Below are 15283 nucleotides of genomic sequence, written 5' to 3' on the forward strand. Positions count from 1 at the left end.
ACAGATATATAATATTATAGAGAGGTTCCCTCTGTCTCACACACATACTCCTCCTCAGTACATTATATACAGATTTATAATATTAGAGGTTCCTTTTGTCTCACACACACACAGCCCCCTCCCCAGTACCTTATATACAGATATATAATATTATAGAGAGGTTCCCTCTATCTCACACACACAGCCCCTCCCCAGTTAGGGTTGCCACCCGTCCCTTAAAATACAGAACACTTATAAGTTACACATGTTGCAGGGTGGAATATGAATAGTGCTGTCCAAAAACACAATACATGTTCCTCCCTGCACACCCTGCAGCATGTGTAACTTATAAATGTCCAGGAAAACATGGCTGAGGTGGTAACCCTATCCCCAGTACCTATATACAGATATATATTATAGAGAGGTTCCCTCTATCTCACACACACAGCCCCTCCCCAGTACCTTATATACAGATAATTTTATATATATATATATATATATATATATAAAACTTTATAATACCCCTACATTATAATTACACTTTGTCCTTATATTAACCAACTATAACCTAATATCCCTCTTTCACGCTCTTCCCTTATATTACCCATGACTTTATAAGAACCTCCATTACCCTCTGCCCTTATATTACCCCTCTATAACTTTATAAGACCCCTTTGTCACCATCTGTATTGCCCATACATCAGCGTATAATACTACCATTTGTGCTCTCTGACCACCTCCTTGTATTATCCAGATACATAATAACATTATAATGGCCGCCATTACCCCAATAATTTTAATGCCCCATATATCACTAACCTGTTCTTATAATGACTCACTCTATCACCTTGTCCTTATATTTAACCTCCAACATCTATGATCTATCACCTCCTCCTGAGTCCTGCCATTATAATAGTACACATGATTATTGCTGGTTCATTACCACTTTCCTCTTGACAACGTGATCTGGCCCTGGCCCCCCTCCAACAGCAGCCGGCTCCTTCACTATCACTTACCTCAGTCGTCGTTGTTGCAATGTCGCCTTGGCCCCCCTGACTCAGTCCTCCTCAGACAGCAGCTCGGCTCCTTCACTGAAAATCACGTGTGGCCACTGTCTGTCTGTTGCAGCTGCCGCCCAAGCCTCTAATGCACAGTTGAAATTGTGCACCCATGGAGTGTGGAGACGGAGCTGAGGAGCCAGACAGAGCCAGGGCAGCTGATCATTAATATGTGGACCGGATTCCGGATTTATACACACCGGCCAGTCCACATATTGCAGGGCAGGCTGCCAATTACTTGTTACACCGGCTCCACGCTCCAGTCCAGTCTTTTCTTTCCTAAAATCCTACTTGTCAAGTTACCTTCTAGGCTAACTGGCTCCTGCTTGAGCTAATTTCCTTGACTTCATTCACATGAGTCACGTCTCCTCCAACACCGCACCGGGCCCCCCAGCCCCCACCCCCCTCTGCAAAAAAATAAAAAAATAATTTAAGGCAATTTTTTTTATAATATATTAATTAGTATGATGCATGGGGCCCCTTTAAGAAGCCGGGCCCTCGGGCCAGGGCCGATTTGCCCGACTTGTCAGTCCGCCCCTGTGAATAGGGAGGGACAAGACAGGCAGACCTAAATAGAAGACTCCACCGCTTGAAAAACCTTTCTCCCAAAAGAAGCCTCATCTGAGGCAAAACTATCAAATTTGCAAAATGTGTAGAGAACCAGGTTGCAGCCTTGCAAATCTGTTCCACAGATGCTTCATACTTGAAAGCCCAAGAAAAGGAGACAGCCCTAGTGGAATGAGCTGTAATTCCCTCAGGAGGCTGCTGTCCAGCAGTCTCATAAGCAAAACAAATTATACTTCTCAACCAGAGAGAAAGAGAAGTAGCAGTAGCTCTCTGATCTTTAGGTTTCCCAGAGAAACAAACAAACAGGGCAGAAGACTGGCGAAAATCCTAGTGTCGCCTGAAATTTTCTAAAGCATGCACAACATCCAAGTTGTGCAACGTTCTTTATGAGAAGAAAGACTAGGCCATAGAAAAGGAACCGCCTTATCGGCATGAAAGATAAGATAAGGCAAATCAAACTGCAAAGCTGAGAGTTACGATACTCTCCGAGCAGAATTGATAGCAATAATAAAACAAAAACGTCCAAGATAACAACTTAAAGGGACAGTATAGTATAAAATAGTTTTTCCCTTAATGTGTTTCCAATTACTTATTTTACCAGCTGCAGAGTATAAAATTTATGAGATTTGTTTTTTTATGGCTTATTTGTGTATATGAATGAGCTAATTTTGTGTTTTGAAGCCACAACCTAATAAAATTGGCTGAGCTTGTAGGTATAAACAGATCTCATTACTTTATCACATTGTGTACATATACATGATTCTTTATTTTATATCTGTTCATTAACCAATCACCAATACTTGAAGAGAACAATGGAAAATTAACATTTTATTACCTTATCTCTTCTATAACCCACTGGGAGTGTAATTTCTTCTGCTGGCTGTGTTAACACAGCTTGGCCTCGAGGCCAAAAACTTTTAGGATGGGTGAGGTGCCACAGGCTAAATAAACTAATTCAAATGCCAATATAAGGTTAATGGAAATACTTGGAAAAAAGAAATACACTCCAGCATGTAAAGTGGATCATTGGAAACAAATTAAAGAAAAGAACATTTTTGAGTAAACTGTCCCTTTAATATCTATGGAATGTAATGGCTCAAACGGAGCCTGCTGCAAAACTTTAAGAACAAGGTTAAGGCTCCAAGGAGGAGCAACAGACTCAAACACAGGGCTGAATCTGACCAGGGCCTGACAAAAAGATTGCACACCTGGCACGTCCGCCAGACGCATATGTAGCAAAAAAAAAAATGCAGAAATCTGACCCTTCAGGATACTGACTGAGAAACCCTTCTCCAGACCTTCCTGGAGAAAAGACAAATCCTAGGAATCCTGACGCTACTCCAAGAGTAAACCTTGGATTCACACCAATAAAGATATTTGCGTCATATCTTATGGTAAATCTTTCTAGTAACTGGTATGCAAGCCTGAATCATGGTCTCAATGACCGACTCAGAAAAAAACACGCTTAGACAAAACTAAGCGTTCAAGCTCACCTTCAGAGAAACGAGATTTGGATGAAGGAAGGACCCTGATCAGAAGGTCCTTCATCAGAGGCAGTCTCCAAGGTGGGAGAGACAACATATCCACTAGTTCTGCAGATCCTGCAAGGTCATGCAGGGGCTATTAGAATCACATATGCTCTCTCTTGTTTGATACGAGCAATGACTCATGGAAAGAGAGCAAACTGAGGAAATAGGTATGCAAGACTGAAATCCCAAGAAAACCGCCAGAACATCTATCAGGGCGGTCTGCGGATCACTTTACCATGAACCGAACCTTGGAAGCTTGGCGTTCTGCCAAACGCCCTCAAAAGCCAACTCCGGAACCCCCCATTTGAGGGTTTACCTAGAGAACACCTTTCGGATAGAGAGCCCACTGCCTGGGATGAAATGTCTGTTCAGAAGTCCGATTCCCAATTGTCCACCCCTGGAAAATGGATGACAGACAGCAATTGTGAGCATCCGTCCACTGAACAATCCAAGTCACCTCCTACATGGCTAAGGAACTCCGAGTTCCTCCCTGGTGGTTGATGTAAGCCATTGAGGTGATATTGTCCAACTGGAACCAAGCTAAGGACGACTGAGGCCAAACTATCAGAGCATTGTAAATCGCTCTCAACTCCAAGATGTTAAAGAGGAGAGCAGACACTTCTGAGTCCATAATCCCTGAGCCTTAAACAAGTCCCAGACTACTTCCCAACCCAGCAGGTTGGCGTCTGTGGTCACATCACCCAGGAATGTCTCCAGAAGCACGCGCCCTGAGACAGATACTCCTGAAAAACCACTGTGGGAGAGAGTCTCATGTCGACTGATCTAGATATGTCCTCTGAGACAGAGCCAAATGTTCTCCATTTTATTTAAAACAGCAAAGGGAATGATGTCCATGGAACCATCAGACCAATTCCCTCCATACATTGAGTCACTGAAAAGTGAAGGTAAAAATTAACTGCAGCTAGAGCCAAACTCCCAACCTTCTGGTTGAAAGATGGCTAAGCTATCTACCGGACCACTAGAGCTTGCTGTTGGCCGGACAGTAGACTGTAGAGAGAGAAAAAGGAATAAATCTTGGATTATCTGACCTCTGTTAGAAATCTTCTCCTAGATAGAGACTCTATTAAGGTCCCCAAATAAATCACCCTTGAAGATAGAACAAGGGAACACTTCTCCAGATTCACTTCCCATCCATGGGAAAATAGATTGGACAAGATTTCTTGAAAGAGAGTTTGCTCGAAGGAAGAATGACACCTGAACTATATATTGTCCAGAAAATCACCCTTGTAATACCCCAAGACCTAAAACCTTTCTAGGATGACAAAACTCAGAAACTTGAGAAGATCCGAATCATGCAAACAATAAATACACATCCTTCAGGTCTATATTCCTTTTGAACAGGCCCTCTTGAACCAAAGGATAATGGATACTATGTTGAAGGTCAGAACCTGAGAAACTTGAGGTAAACACCCCCAGAGAGGAAGGTACTGAACCCAGTTCAAGGAATGTCTCCCATTATACCTGTATTGCAGATACTCTAGAATGAGAAATCTGCCCCTGGGAGAAAATCTTAGATTGGACTCCAAAAGACAAGACTAATCCTTCAGAAAGAGGAAAAGCAAAACTTTCCTTTAGTTTTACTCTCTTGACGCGAAAAGTCAGAGAATAATTCTGCCAGACCAAGTCCAAACAAGGTCTCATCCTTGAAAGGAAATGCCAGAAGCATGGATTTGGAGGAAACATGAAATATTGAACCTGCAACTGCAGAACTAAAAAGTCTAGGCTGTACTGCAAAGCCACAGGTAGGCTTCTCAGCTGACCAAGTTTTCAGCCACAATGCCCAGCAAGTCTAATAAGACAAGGCATTGCTCTAAATGAACAATTAAACCTCCAGCTTCTTAACCATGGATCCGTAAAGGAGCAGCTACCCTCCATAGGGATCAAAGTTCTCTGAGCTATAGTAGAAAAGCTCCCTTCTACTTAGGGCACCGTGCATTTTAATGGAGTCAGCGACAGGAAAATGCTTTAAAGGACGGGAGACAGGAAGAAGGTATCCCTAGCTTCTCCTATTCCTGTGAAAAATCCAAGGCACGTCTAGAAACACTTCCTCATAGGAAGGAGCATCATAGAAATTATAAAGTTCACAAACTTTCAAAGGTTGACAACGACAGGTGTATCAATGTCGTCCAAGTAGCCAAAACCAAGGTGTGCAAGCATACATCTGAAGGAGACCACTTCAGCGTTAGATGAAGGAATTATACTGTATGAATCTGAAATTTTACCCACAGAAGCTACCGGCAAATTCTCCTCACCTGACAGAGAGAGAGAGAAAGCAACCTGTGTAGCAGAATGAGGAGCAGAAACCTTACTATCTGAATCTTTTAAATGTCCTCTTGCGTTTTCCCCTTAAGAATAGGAAAGGTAGATAAAGTCACAGATACCACAGAGGATACCTGAGCTGCAAAACCTGCAGGCAAATACACTCCTCCAGGAGATTGAGAAGAACTGCAGGGCACTGCATGCGACACCATATAGGCTTGGGACGTTAAGAAAACTGTGGCATAGCCTGAACAGCATCATCCTGGGAGACATAAGGCTCAGAGGGCAACAACCTATGTGTACATGCAATAGCTATAGCTAAACATGCAGCACAGAAAAACATAGACATTGTAACTTGTCTAAAATAGTCCTTATAGACGAGAGGCTCCAACAAAGAAGATTTGTAAATATTTATGCTAATATGAGGGACAGGTGTGCTTAGAAAAACAAATAGTTCCTCAAAGTCCAATAATCATTTGTTCCTAGGAAAATAAACCCAAAATAACTAATGATAAAAAATATATTTATTAATAACCCTTAACTTAAGGGTGTAATATGTACATAAATAGTGCATCCACTTTCACTGACAAGCACAAGTACAGAAATGAAATTTATTAATTTTATTTCAACCCCAAAAAACGATAATCTCTTTTGGCATAACTGTCTCTTTAAGAGAATAAAACCCTTGCTTTTGACATAGACCAGTTATTTATAAAAAAAAACATAATTTATGTAAGAATTTACCTGATAAATTCATTTCTTTCATATTGGCAAGAGTCCATGAGCTAGTGACGTATGGGATATATATTCCTACCAGGAGGGGCAAAGTTTCCCAAACCTTAAAATGCCTATAAATACACCCCCACCACACCCACAATTCAGTTTAATGAATAGCCAAGAAGTGGAGTGATAAGAAAGGAGTGAAAGCATCAACAAGGAATTGGAATAATTGTGCTTTATACAAAAAAATCATAACCACCATAACAAGGGTGGGCCTCATGGACTCTTGCCAATATGAAAGAAATGAATTTATCAGGTAAATTCTTACATAAATTATGTTTTCTTTCATGTAATTGGCAAGAGTCCATGAGCTAGTGACGTATGGGATAGCAAATACCCAAGATGTGGAACTCCACACAAGAGTCACTAGAGAGGGAGGGATAAAAATAAAGACAGCCAATTCCGCTGAAAAATTAATCCACAACCCAAATCAAAAGTTTTAATCTTTATAATGAAAAAAACTGAAATTATAAGCAGAAGAATCAAACTGAAACAGCTGCCTGAAGTACTTTTCTACCAAAAACTGCTTCTGAAGAAGAGAAAACATCAAAATGGTAGAATTTAGTAAAATTATGCAAAGAAGACCAAGTTGCTGCTTTGCAAATCCGATCAACAGAAGCTTAATTCTTAAAAGCCCAGGAAGTAGAAACTGACCTAGTAGAATGAGCCGTAATCCTCTGAGGCCAGTATTTACCCGACTCCAAATAAGCATGATGAATCAAAAGCTTTAACCAAGATGCCAAAGAAATAGCAGACACCTTCTGACCTTTCCTAGAACCAGAAAAGATAACAAATAGACTAGAAGTCTTTCTGAAATCTTTAGTAGCTTCAACATAATATTTCAAAGCTCTTACCACATCCAAAGAATGTAAAGATCTCTCCAGAGAATTCTTAGGATTAGGACACAATGAAGGGACAACAATTTATCTACTAATGTTGTTGGAATTCACAACTTTAGGTAAAAATTTAAATGAAGTCCGCAAAACCGCCTTATCCTGATGAAAAATCAGAAAAGGAGACTCACAAGAAAGAGCAGATAATTCAGAAACTCTTCTAGCAGAAGAGATGGCCAAAAGGAACAATACTTTCCAAGAAAGTAATTTAATGTCCAGAGAATGCATAGGCTCAAACGGAGGAGCCTGTAAAGCCCTCAAAACCAAATTAAGACTCCAAGGGGGAGAGATTGACTTAATGACAGGCTTGATACGAACCAAAGCCTGTACAAAACAATGAATATCAGGAAGATTAGCAATCTTTCTGTGGAACAGAACAGAAAGAGCAGAGATTTGTCCTTTCAAGGAACTTGCAGACAAATCCTTATCCAAACCATCCTGAAGAAACTGTAAAATTCTAGGAATTCTAAAAGAATGCCAAGAGAATTTATGAGAACACCATGAAATGTAAGTCTTCCAAACTCAGTAATAAATCTTTCTATACACAGATTTGCAAGCCTGCAACATAGTATTAATCATTGAGTCAGAGAAACCTCTATGACTAAGCAATAAGCGTTCAATCTCCATACCTTCAAATTTAATGATTTGAGATCCTGATGGAAAAATGGGCCTTGAGATAGAAGGTCTGGCCTTAACCAAAACCTGTGTGGCCATGCTGCAGCCACCAGCAGTACAAATGAACGCTCCATTATGATTTTGAAAATCACTCTTGGAAGAAGAACTACAGGCGGAAAGATATAAGCAGGTTGATAACTCCAAGGAAGTGACAACGCATCCACTGCTTCCGCCTGAGGATCCCTGGACCTGGACAGATACCTGGGAAGTTTCCTGTTTAGATGAGAAGCCATCAGATCTATTTCTGGAAGCCCCCACATCTGAACAATCTGAAAAAACACATCTGGGTGAAGAGACCACTCTCTCGGATGTAAAGTCTGGCGACTGAGATAATCCGCTTCCCAATTGTCTATACCTGGGATATGGACTGCAGAGATTAGACAGGAGCTGGATTCCACCCATGCAAGTATCCGAGATACTTCTTTCATAGCTTGAGGACTGTGAGTCCCACCTTGATGATTTACATATGCCACGGTTGTGACATTGTCTGTCTGAAAACAAATAAACGGTTCTCTCTTCAGAAGAGGCCAAAACTGAAGAGCTCTGAGAATCGCACGGAGTTCCAAAATATTGATTGGTAATCTCGCCTCTTGAGATTTCCAAACCCCCTGCGCTGTCAGAGATCCACAGACAGCTCCCCAACCTGAAAGACCTGCATCTGTTGTGATCACAGTCCAGGTTGGACGAACAAAAGAGGCCCCTTGAACTAAACGATGGTGATCTAACCACCAAGTCAGAGATAGTCGAATATTGGGATTTAAGGATATTAATTGTGATATCTTTGTATAATCCCTGCACCATTGGCTCAGCATACAAAGCTGAAGAGGTCTCATGTGAAAACGAGCAAAGGGGATCGCGTCCGATGCTGCAGTCATGAGACCTAAAACCTCCATGCACATAGCTACTGAAGGGAATGATCAAAACTGAAGGTTCCGATAAGCTGAAACCAATTTCAGACGTCTTTTGTCTGTTAGAGACAAAGTCATGGATACTGAATCTATTTGGAATCCTAAAAAGGTTACCCTTGTCTGAGGAATCAAGGAACTTTTTGGTAAATTGATCCTCCAACCATGCCTTTGAAGAAACAACACTAGTTGATTTGTGTGAGATTCTGCAGAATGTAAAGACTGAGCAAGTACCAAGATATCGTCCAAATAAGGAAACACCGCAATACCCCGCTCTCTGATTACAGAGAGTAGGACACCGAGAACCTTTGAAAAGATCCTTGGAGCTGTTGCTAGGCCAAAAGGAAGAGCAACAAATTGGTAATGCTTGTCTAGAAAAGAGAATCTCAGAAACTGATAGTGATCTGGATGAATTGGAATATGAAGATATGCATCCTGTAAGTCTATTGTGGACATATAATGCCCTTGCTGAACAAAAGGCAGAATAGTCCTTATAGTCACCATCTTTAATGTTGGTATTCTTACATAACGATTCAAAATTTTTAGATCCAGAACTGGTCTGAAAGAATTCTCCTTCTTTGGAACAATGAACAGATTTGAATAAAACCCCAGACCCCATTCCTGAAGAGGAACTGGCACAATTACTCCAGATAACTCCAGGTCTGAAACACACTTCAGGAAAGCCTGAGCCTTTACTGGGTTTACTGGAATGCGTGAGAAAAAGAAACTTCTCACAGGCGGTCTTACTTTGAAACCTATTCTGTACCCTTGAGAAACAATGTTCTGAATCCAATGATTTTGGATTAAATTGATCCAAACATCCTTGTAAAATCTTAGTCTGCCCCCTACCAGCTGCACTGGAATGAGGGCCGCACCTTCATGCGGACTTGGGGGCTGATTTTGATTTTTTAAATGGCTTGGATTTATTCCAGACTGGAGAAGGCTTCCAATTGGAAACCGTTCCTTTAGGGGAAGGGTCAGGTTTCTGTTCCTTATTCTGACGAAAGGAACAAAAAACGGTTAGCAGCCCTAAATTTACCCTTAGATTTTTTATCCTGAGGCAAAAAAGCTCCCTTCCCCCCAGTGACAGTTGAAATAATAGAATCCAACTGAGAACCAAATAATTTATTACCTTGGAAAGAAAGAGATAACAACGTTGATTTAGAAGTCATATCAGCATTCCAGGATTTAAGCCATAAAGCTCTTCTAGCTAAAATAGCTAAAGACATATATCTGACATCAATTCTAATGATATAAAAAATGGCATCACAAATGAAATTATTAGTATGTTGAATTAGCTTAACAATGCTATACACATTATGCTCTGGTACTTGTTGCGCTAAAGTCTCCAACCAAAAAGTTGAAGCAGCAGCAACATCAGCCAAAGAAATAGCAGGCCTAAGAAGATGACCTGAACATAAATAAGCCTTCCTTAGATAAGATTCAAGCTTCCTATCTAAAGGATCTTTAAAAGAAGTACTATCTGCCGTAGAAATAGTACTTTGGGGATCTTTTCCCAAAACTCCAATCTATCAGTCGGCAAAGGATACAGTTTCTTAAACCTTGATGAAGGAGTAAATGAAGTACCCAGTCTATTCCATTCCCTAGAAATTACATCTGAAATAGCATCAGGAACTGGAAAAACCTCTGGAATAACTACATGAGGTTTAAAAACCGAATTTAAACGTTTACTGGTTTTAATATCAAGAGGACTAGTCTCCTCCATATCTAATGCAATCAACACCTCCTTTAATAAGGAACGATTATACTCCATTTTTAAGTATGAAGATTTGTCAGTGTCAATATCTAAGGCAGAATCTTCTGAACCAGATAGATCCTCATCAGAGATAGATAAATCAGAATGCTGTCGGTCATTTAAAAATTCATCGAATTTACGAGAAGTTTTAAAAGACCTTTTACGATTATTAGAAGGTGGTATAACAGACAGAGCCTTCTGAATAGAATTAGAAACAAATTCTCTCAATTTGACAGGAATATCCTGAACATTAGATGTTGAAGGAACAACAACAGGTAATGGATTACTACTAATGGAAATATTGTCTGCGTTTGAAAGTTTATCATGACAACTAACACAAACTACAGCCGGAGGAACAGTTACCACAAGTTTACAACAAATGCACTTAGCTTTGGTAGAACCGACATCAGGCAGCAGGATTCCAGTAGTAGATTCTGAGACAGGGTCAGATTGAGACATCTTGCAATATATAATAGAAAAAACAAAATATAAAGCAAAATTATCAATTTCCTTATATCACAGTTTCAGGAATGGGAAAAAATGCAAACAAAATAAGCCTCTGGAAACCAGAAGCAAAATGAAATAAGAACTTAAATAATGTCAAAAATCTGGCGCCAAGTATGACGCCCACAACTGACAAAATATTTTTTGGCGCCAAGAACATCTGCAACAAACACGAGCGACATAGATGACGCAACTATGTGAAAACTATCGGCGCCAACTAAGACGCCGGAAATGACGAAATTACATCAACAAACGTAATTCTCGCGCCAAAAATGTCTTGCTCCAAAAATGATGCAATAAATTATAGCATTTTGCGCTCCCGCGAGCCTAGCAGCCCGCAATTTAGAAAAGAGAGTCAATTTGAAAAATTTTTAGGTAAGATTTTTTTTTTTAATTATATATATGCATTTCCCAAAATGAAACTGACAGTCTGTAAGAAGGAAATATACTGATTAACCTGAATCATGGCAAATATAAGTACAAAACATATATTTAGAACTTTACATATAAAGTGCCAAACCATAGCTGAGAGTGTCTTAAATAAAAGAAAACATACTTACCAAAAGACACTCATCTACATAAAGTAGATAGCCAACCCAGTACTGAAACGAGAATCAGTAGAGGTAATGGTATATAAGAGTATATCGTCGATCTGAAAAGGGAGGTAGGAGATTTATCTCTATGACCGATAACAGAGGACCTATGAAATAGATCCCTGTTAGGATGACCATTGTATTCAATAGGTAATACTCCCTTCACACCCCTCTGTCATTCACTGCACTCTGAGAGGAACCGGGCTTCAGCATGCTGAGAAGCGCATATCAACGTAGAAATCTAGCACAAACTTACTTCACCACCTCCATAGGAGGCAAAGTTTGTAAAACTGAATTATGGGTGTGGTGGGGGGTGTATTTATAGGCATTTTGAGGTATGGGAAACTTTGCCCCTCCTGGTAGGAATGTATATCCCATACATCACTAGCTCATGGACTCTTGCCAATTACATGAAAGAAATACAAGTACATATAGGGCATGTATTTCAATCGTTAGAATGCAGAGACTAAGTAATTTTCTAGTTAATGCACCTCAGCTTTTTTGGCAATCAGGATAAACCCTTGAGTTATCGCTCCCTAAGGCCAATAAATCACAGAGCCTCTGCACCTCATCTGAGGTGAACATACGATGCAGAGAGCCACATCGCCAAGCCTAGACTCTCCTTAGTCTGAAAGTCGGCTAAATAATGGCGCTGCTCCGCTAGACACTTCAGTGAAAAGCAGAAGAGACAGGTCACATGCATAGTCTAGGAGCGTTTAAAGGGACAGAATATTTATTGTTTTAAAAGATAGATAATCCCTTTATTACCCACAGTGGCATCACTAGGGTTGGTGTCACCCAGTGCCGTATCTCATGGTGTCACCCCCCTACCCCACACTTAATGTTTGTTTGTTTTTCTAATGTTACTCATAAATCGTAACTCCCATATAACACTGAATGTAATAGCAATAGTAGTGACATACACCTTCAAATAATACATGAAAAAAATAAATTTGAAAGATAAATGTTTTTTGAAAATGTAAACTTTACTGAAATAAATTAAATAACATAAAATAAAACCGGAACAAATACACTCCCATGTGTAACATTAAACTTAACTGAAATAAATTAAATAACACAAAAATAAAACAGGAACAAATACACTCCCATGTGTAACATTAAACTTTTTTGAAATAAATAAAATAAAATAAATAAAACAGGAACAAATACACAAGTATTTAGTGAACATCTCAACTAAACCAGAACTTTGCTTTCCTGGCCTTCAAAACTGCGAAATTGTTAATCACTTCATGGAAATCAATGTCTTTCGCTAACTCACTTTCAATGGATAATATTGAAAGATCAGAAAGCCTTGACTGTCCCATTGTAGATCGCAGATAATTCTTAATAAGTTTAAGCTTTGAAAAGATCCTCTCACATGAAGCCACAGACACACAGATTGTCAGAAATAATTTTAGGCTCAGTGACAGGGTTGGAAGAGATTCTATGAAGTCCCATTTAGCTATGAATGTCAAAACTTCTAATGTTGCCCAGTCTTTGACTTCTTCCAGATCAATCTGTGCTGCTTTCAGGTGCCTTTTCAGCCTTGGTATTTCAAGGAAAAGCTCACTCTCAGATACCTCATCATAGAAATTGGACAGTTTTGGAATGGACACCTTTAATTCTTCTTCAGTAGCAGATATGAGACCATGATGGCTCTTCATCTGTTTTGGAGTTCAGAATGAAAGCGATCAATGCACTCAATCATCCCCCTCTTATTTTCTTCTTGCAGACTGAGTCCAGCATCTCTTGCCTGCTCCCCTGGTATCCTCTTCTTGAACCTGGCTCTTCTCTCTACTGCAATTCCATATTCCTCAGATTTTAAAAGAGCCTGTTCAATTGCATGTTCCACTAGGCGAATACGTTCCTCGTACAGAAAAAGTCTTAGCATCTCTAGCTTTGTCACCACTTTGTCGAGACTTAAGCCCTTAGTCTGCAGGTACTGCTGTGCATCATTAACTTCCTGAAGTACATCAGACCAGAAGTATAGGTAGCACAGAAAATTAAAATTACAGAGAGCATTCAAAAGAACTTGTGCTGCTCCTCTTGTCTCCAAATTTTCATCTGGATCACAAAGAGCTCCAATCGCCTCTACAAACTTATCAAATTTTTCTTTTACTGGCTTAACTGCAGCATGATGAGCACTCCAGCGTGTTGTTGATAGCCTTTTCACTGACATTCCAGTATGGTCAATTAATACATCCCATCGATGGGTGGAAGCAGAAAAGAAAGAAAACATTGTCTGAAGAGTTCCAAAAAATGTCACACATGATGCATTTTCAGCAAAAGAGTGCTGCCCGCACAAGTTAAGTGAATGGTCCACACATCCATTAAAAATAGCTTTTTTGTTCTTTTCCTTAAGAATTGACTGTACACCTCCATGTTTTCCAGCCATAGTGACAGCATTATCATAGTCCTGAGCGCGGCACATCATTATGTCCAATCCATCACTTTCCATTTTTTTGAGAATGTCAGAACTGAGGTCAGCAGCTTTTTTCCCCTTTAAAGGGAAAAATCCTAGAAATACTTCTTTTACTTCAACTTTCCTATTGTTGATTTTTACATATCTGATCACTTCTGACATCTGGTCAGTATGGGATATGTCAGGTGTGCTGTCAAACATGATCCCAAAGTACTTTGCAGACTTTATCTCCATGACAAGCTTCTCCTTCACATGATTTCCCAGGACACTTATAAACTCATTCTGAGTTTTTGGTGCAAGATATGAAACTGATACTTTAAGTTTACATGTGCTCCGCTTTAATCTAATCAGGTGCTCTTTCAGTACTGAATCATATTTTGAAGGCATCTCAACCATCTCAAGAAAGTTCCCTTTATTGAATGAAGATTCATCTTCCTTGTGGCCACGGAATGCCAGATTCTGCTTGGCAAGAAACAATGTGATGTCAAGCAATCTGTGCAAGATGTCCCTCCACTTTTTCTTCTCAATTTCCATCAAGGCAATATTTTCGGCATCAATGGTTTTGTGCATTCTTAGTCCTGCTGCCAAAGTTTTCTAATTTTCAAGGCAACGTAGGTGATCTTCAGATGTCTCGTGGTTATGTACTTTTGGGCTCAGTTTCCACCACTTCTGAAACCCAGTCACAAATTTGGATATGGTATCTGTAGCACTAATGGCAAACAGTCGGCAGCAAAAAAAGTATACATTCTCACTGACAGGTGAGTAAACCATCCAAGACCGCAGAATTTTCTCGCCATTAGGCATCATCTTGTAAAACCACTATTTTGAAAGTTGGTGCACAGCTCCCTTTGCTTCAGCTTTTGCATCTTGCCTTTTCACAACACTGAAAGGACCATCTTTATTCTGAAAAGAAGCACTTCCCTTTTTGATGATTTCAACCCGAAAATGGTCTGGAACTGGTATCTCCCAGAAAGAAACATCACATCAAATTTGCAAATCTTTCTCCTTAATGACAATCATCTCTTTTACAGTATCATGGCTATGGCTAGAGTCACTTTCAGCACTCTCTTCTGCTTCAGATTCTGCCATTTCCACTCCTTGCTCTTCTACTTCAGATTCTGCCATTTCCACTTCTTGTTCTTCTGCAGAATGCATGCTAGGAATAGCATCCAAAGAATCAGCTATATCAATCGGAGACTGACAAGCAGTGTCTTTAGATGAACCCTGGCCATCATCTGGTATTTTGACATACCGAAGCATGGATCCAGCAAGTGTTTTGATTGATTTAGTTCTTGCCTCTTTTGCTTTTCTTTGCTGGCATCCACTTGGCCTCTTTGATTTA

At 39.9% G+C, this 15283-nt stretch overlaps 1 pseudogene; it reads right to left on the bottom strand.

The window, feature by feature from the left end:
• Positions 1-13179: 13179 nt before the first annotated feature.
• LOC128657986 (zinc finger MYM-type protein 1-like) lies at positions 13180-14925 on the bottom strand (annotated as a pseudogene).
• Positions 14926-15283: the final 358 nt, after the last annotated feature.

The sequence above is a fragment of the Bombina bombina genome, chromosome 4 (assembly GCF_027579735.1).
Source record: "Bombina bombina isolate aBomBom1 chromosome 4, aBomBom1.pri, whole genome shotgun sequence".
NCBI classification, from domain to species: Eukaryota; Metazoa; Chordata; class Amphibia; order Anura; family Bombinatoridae; genus Bombina; species Bombina bombina.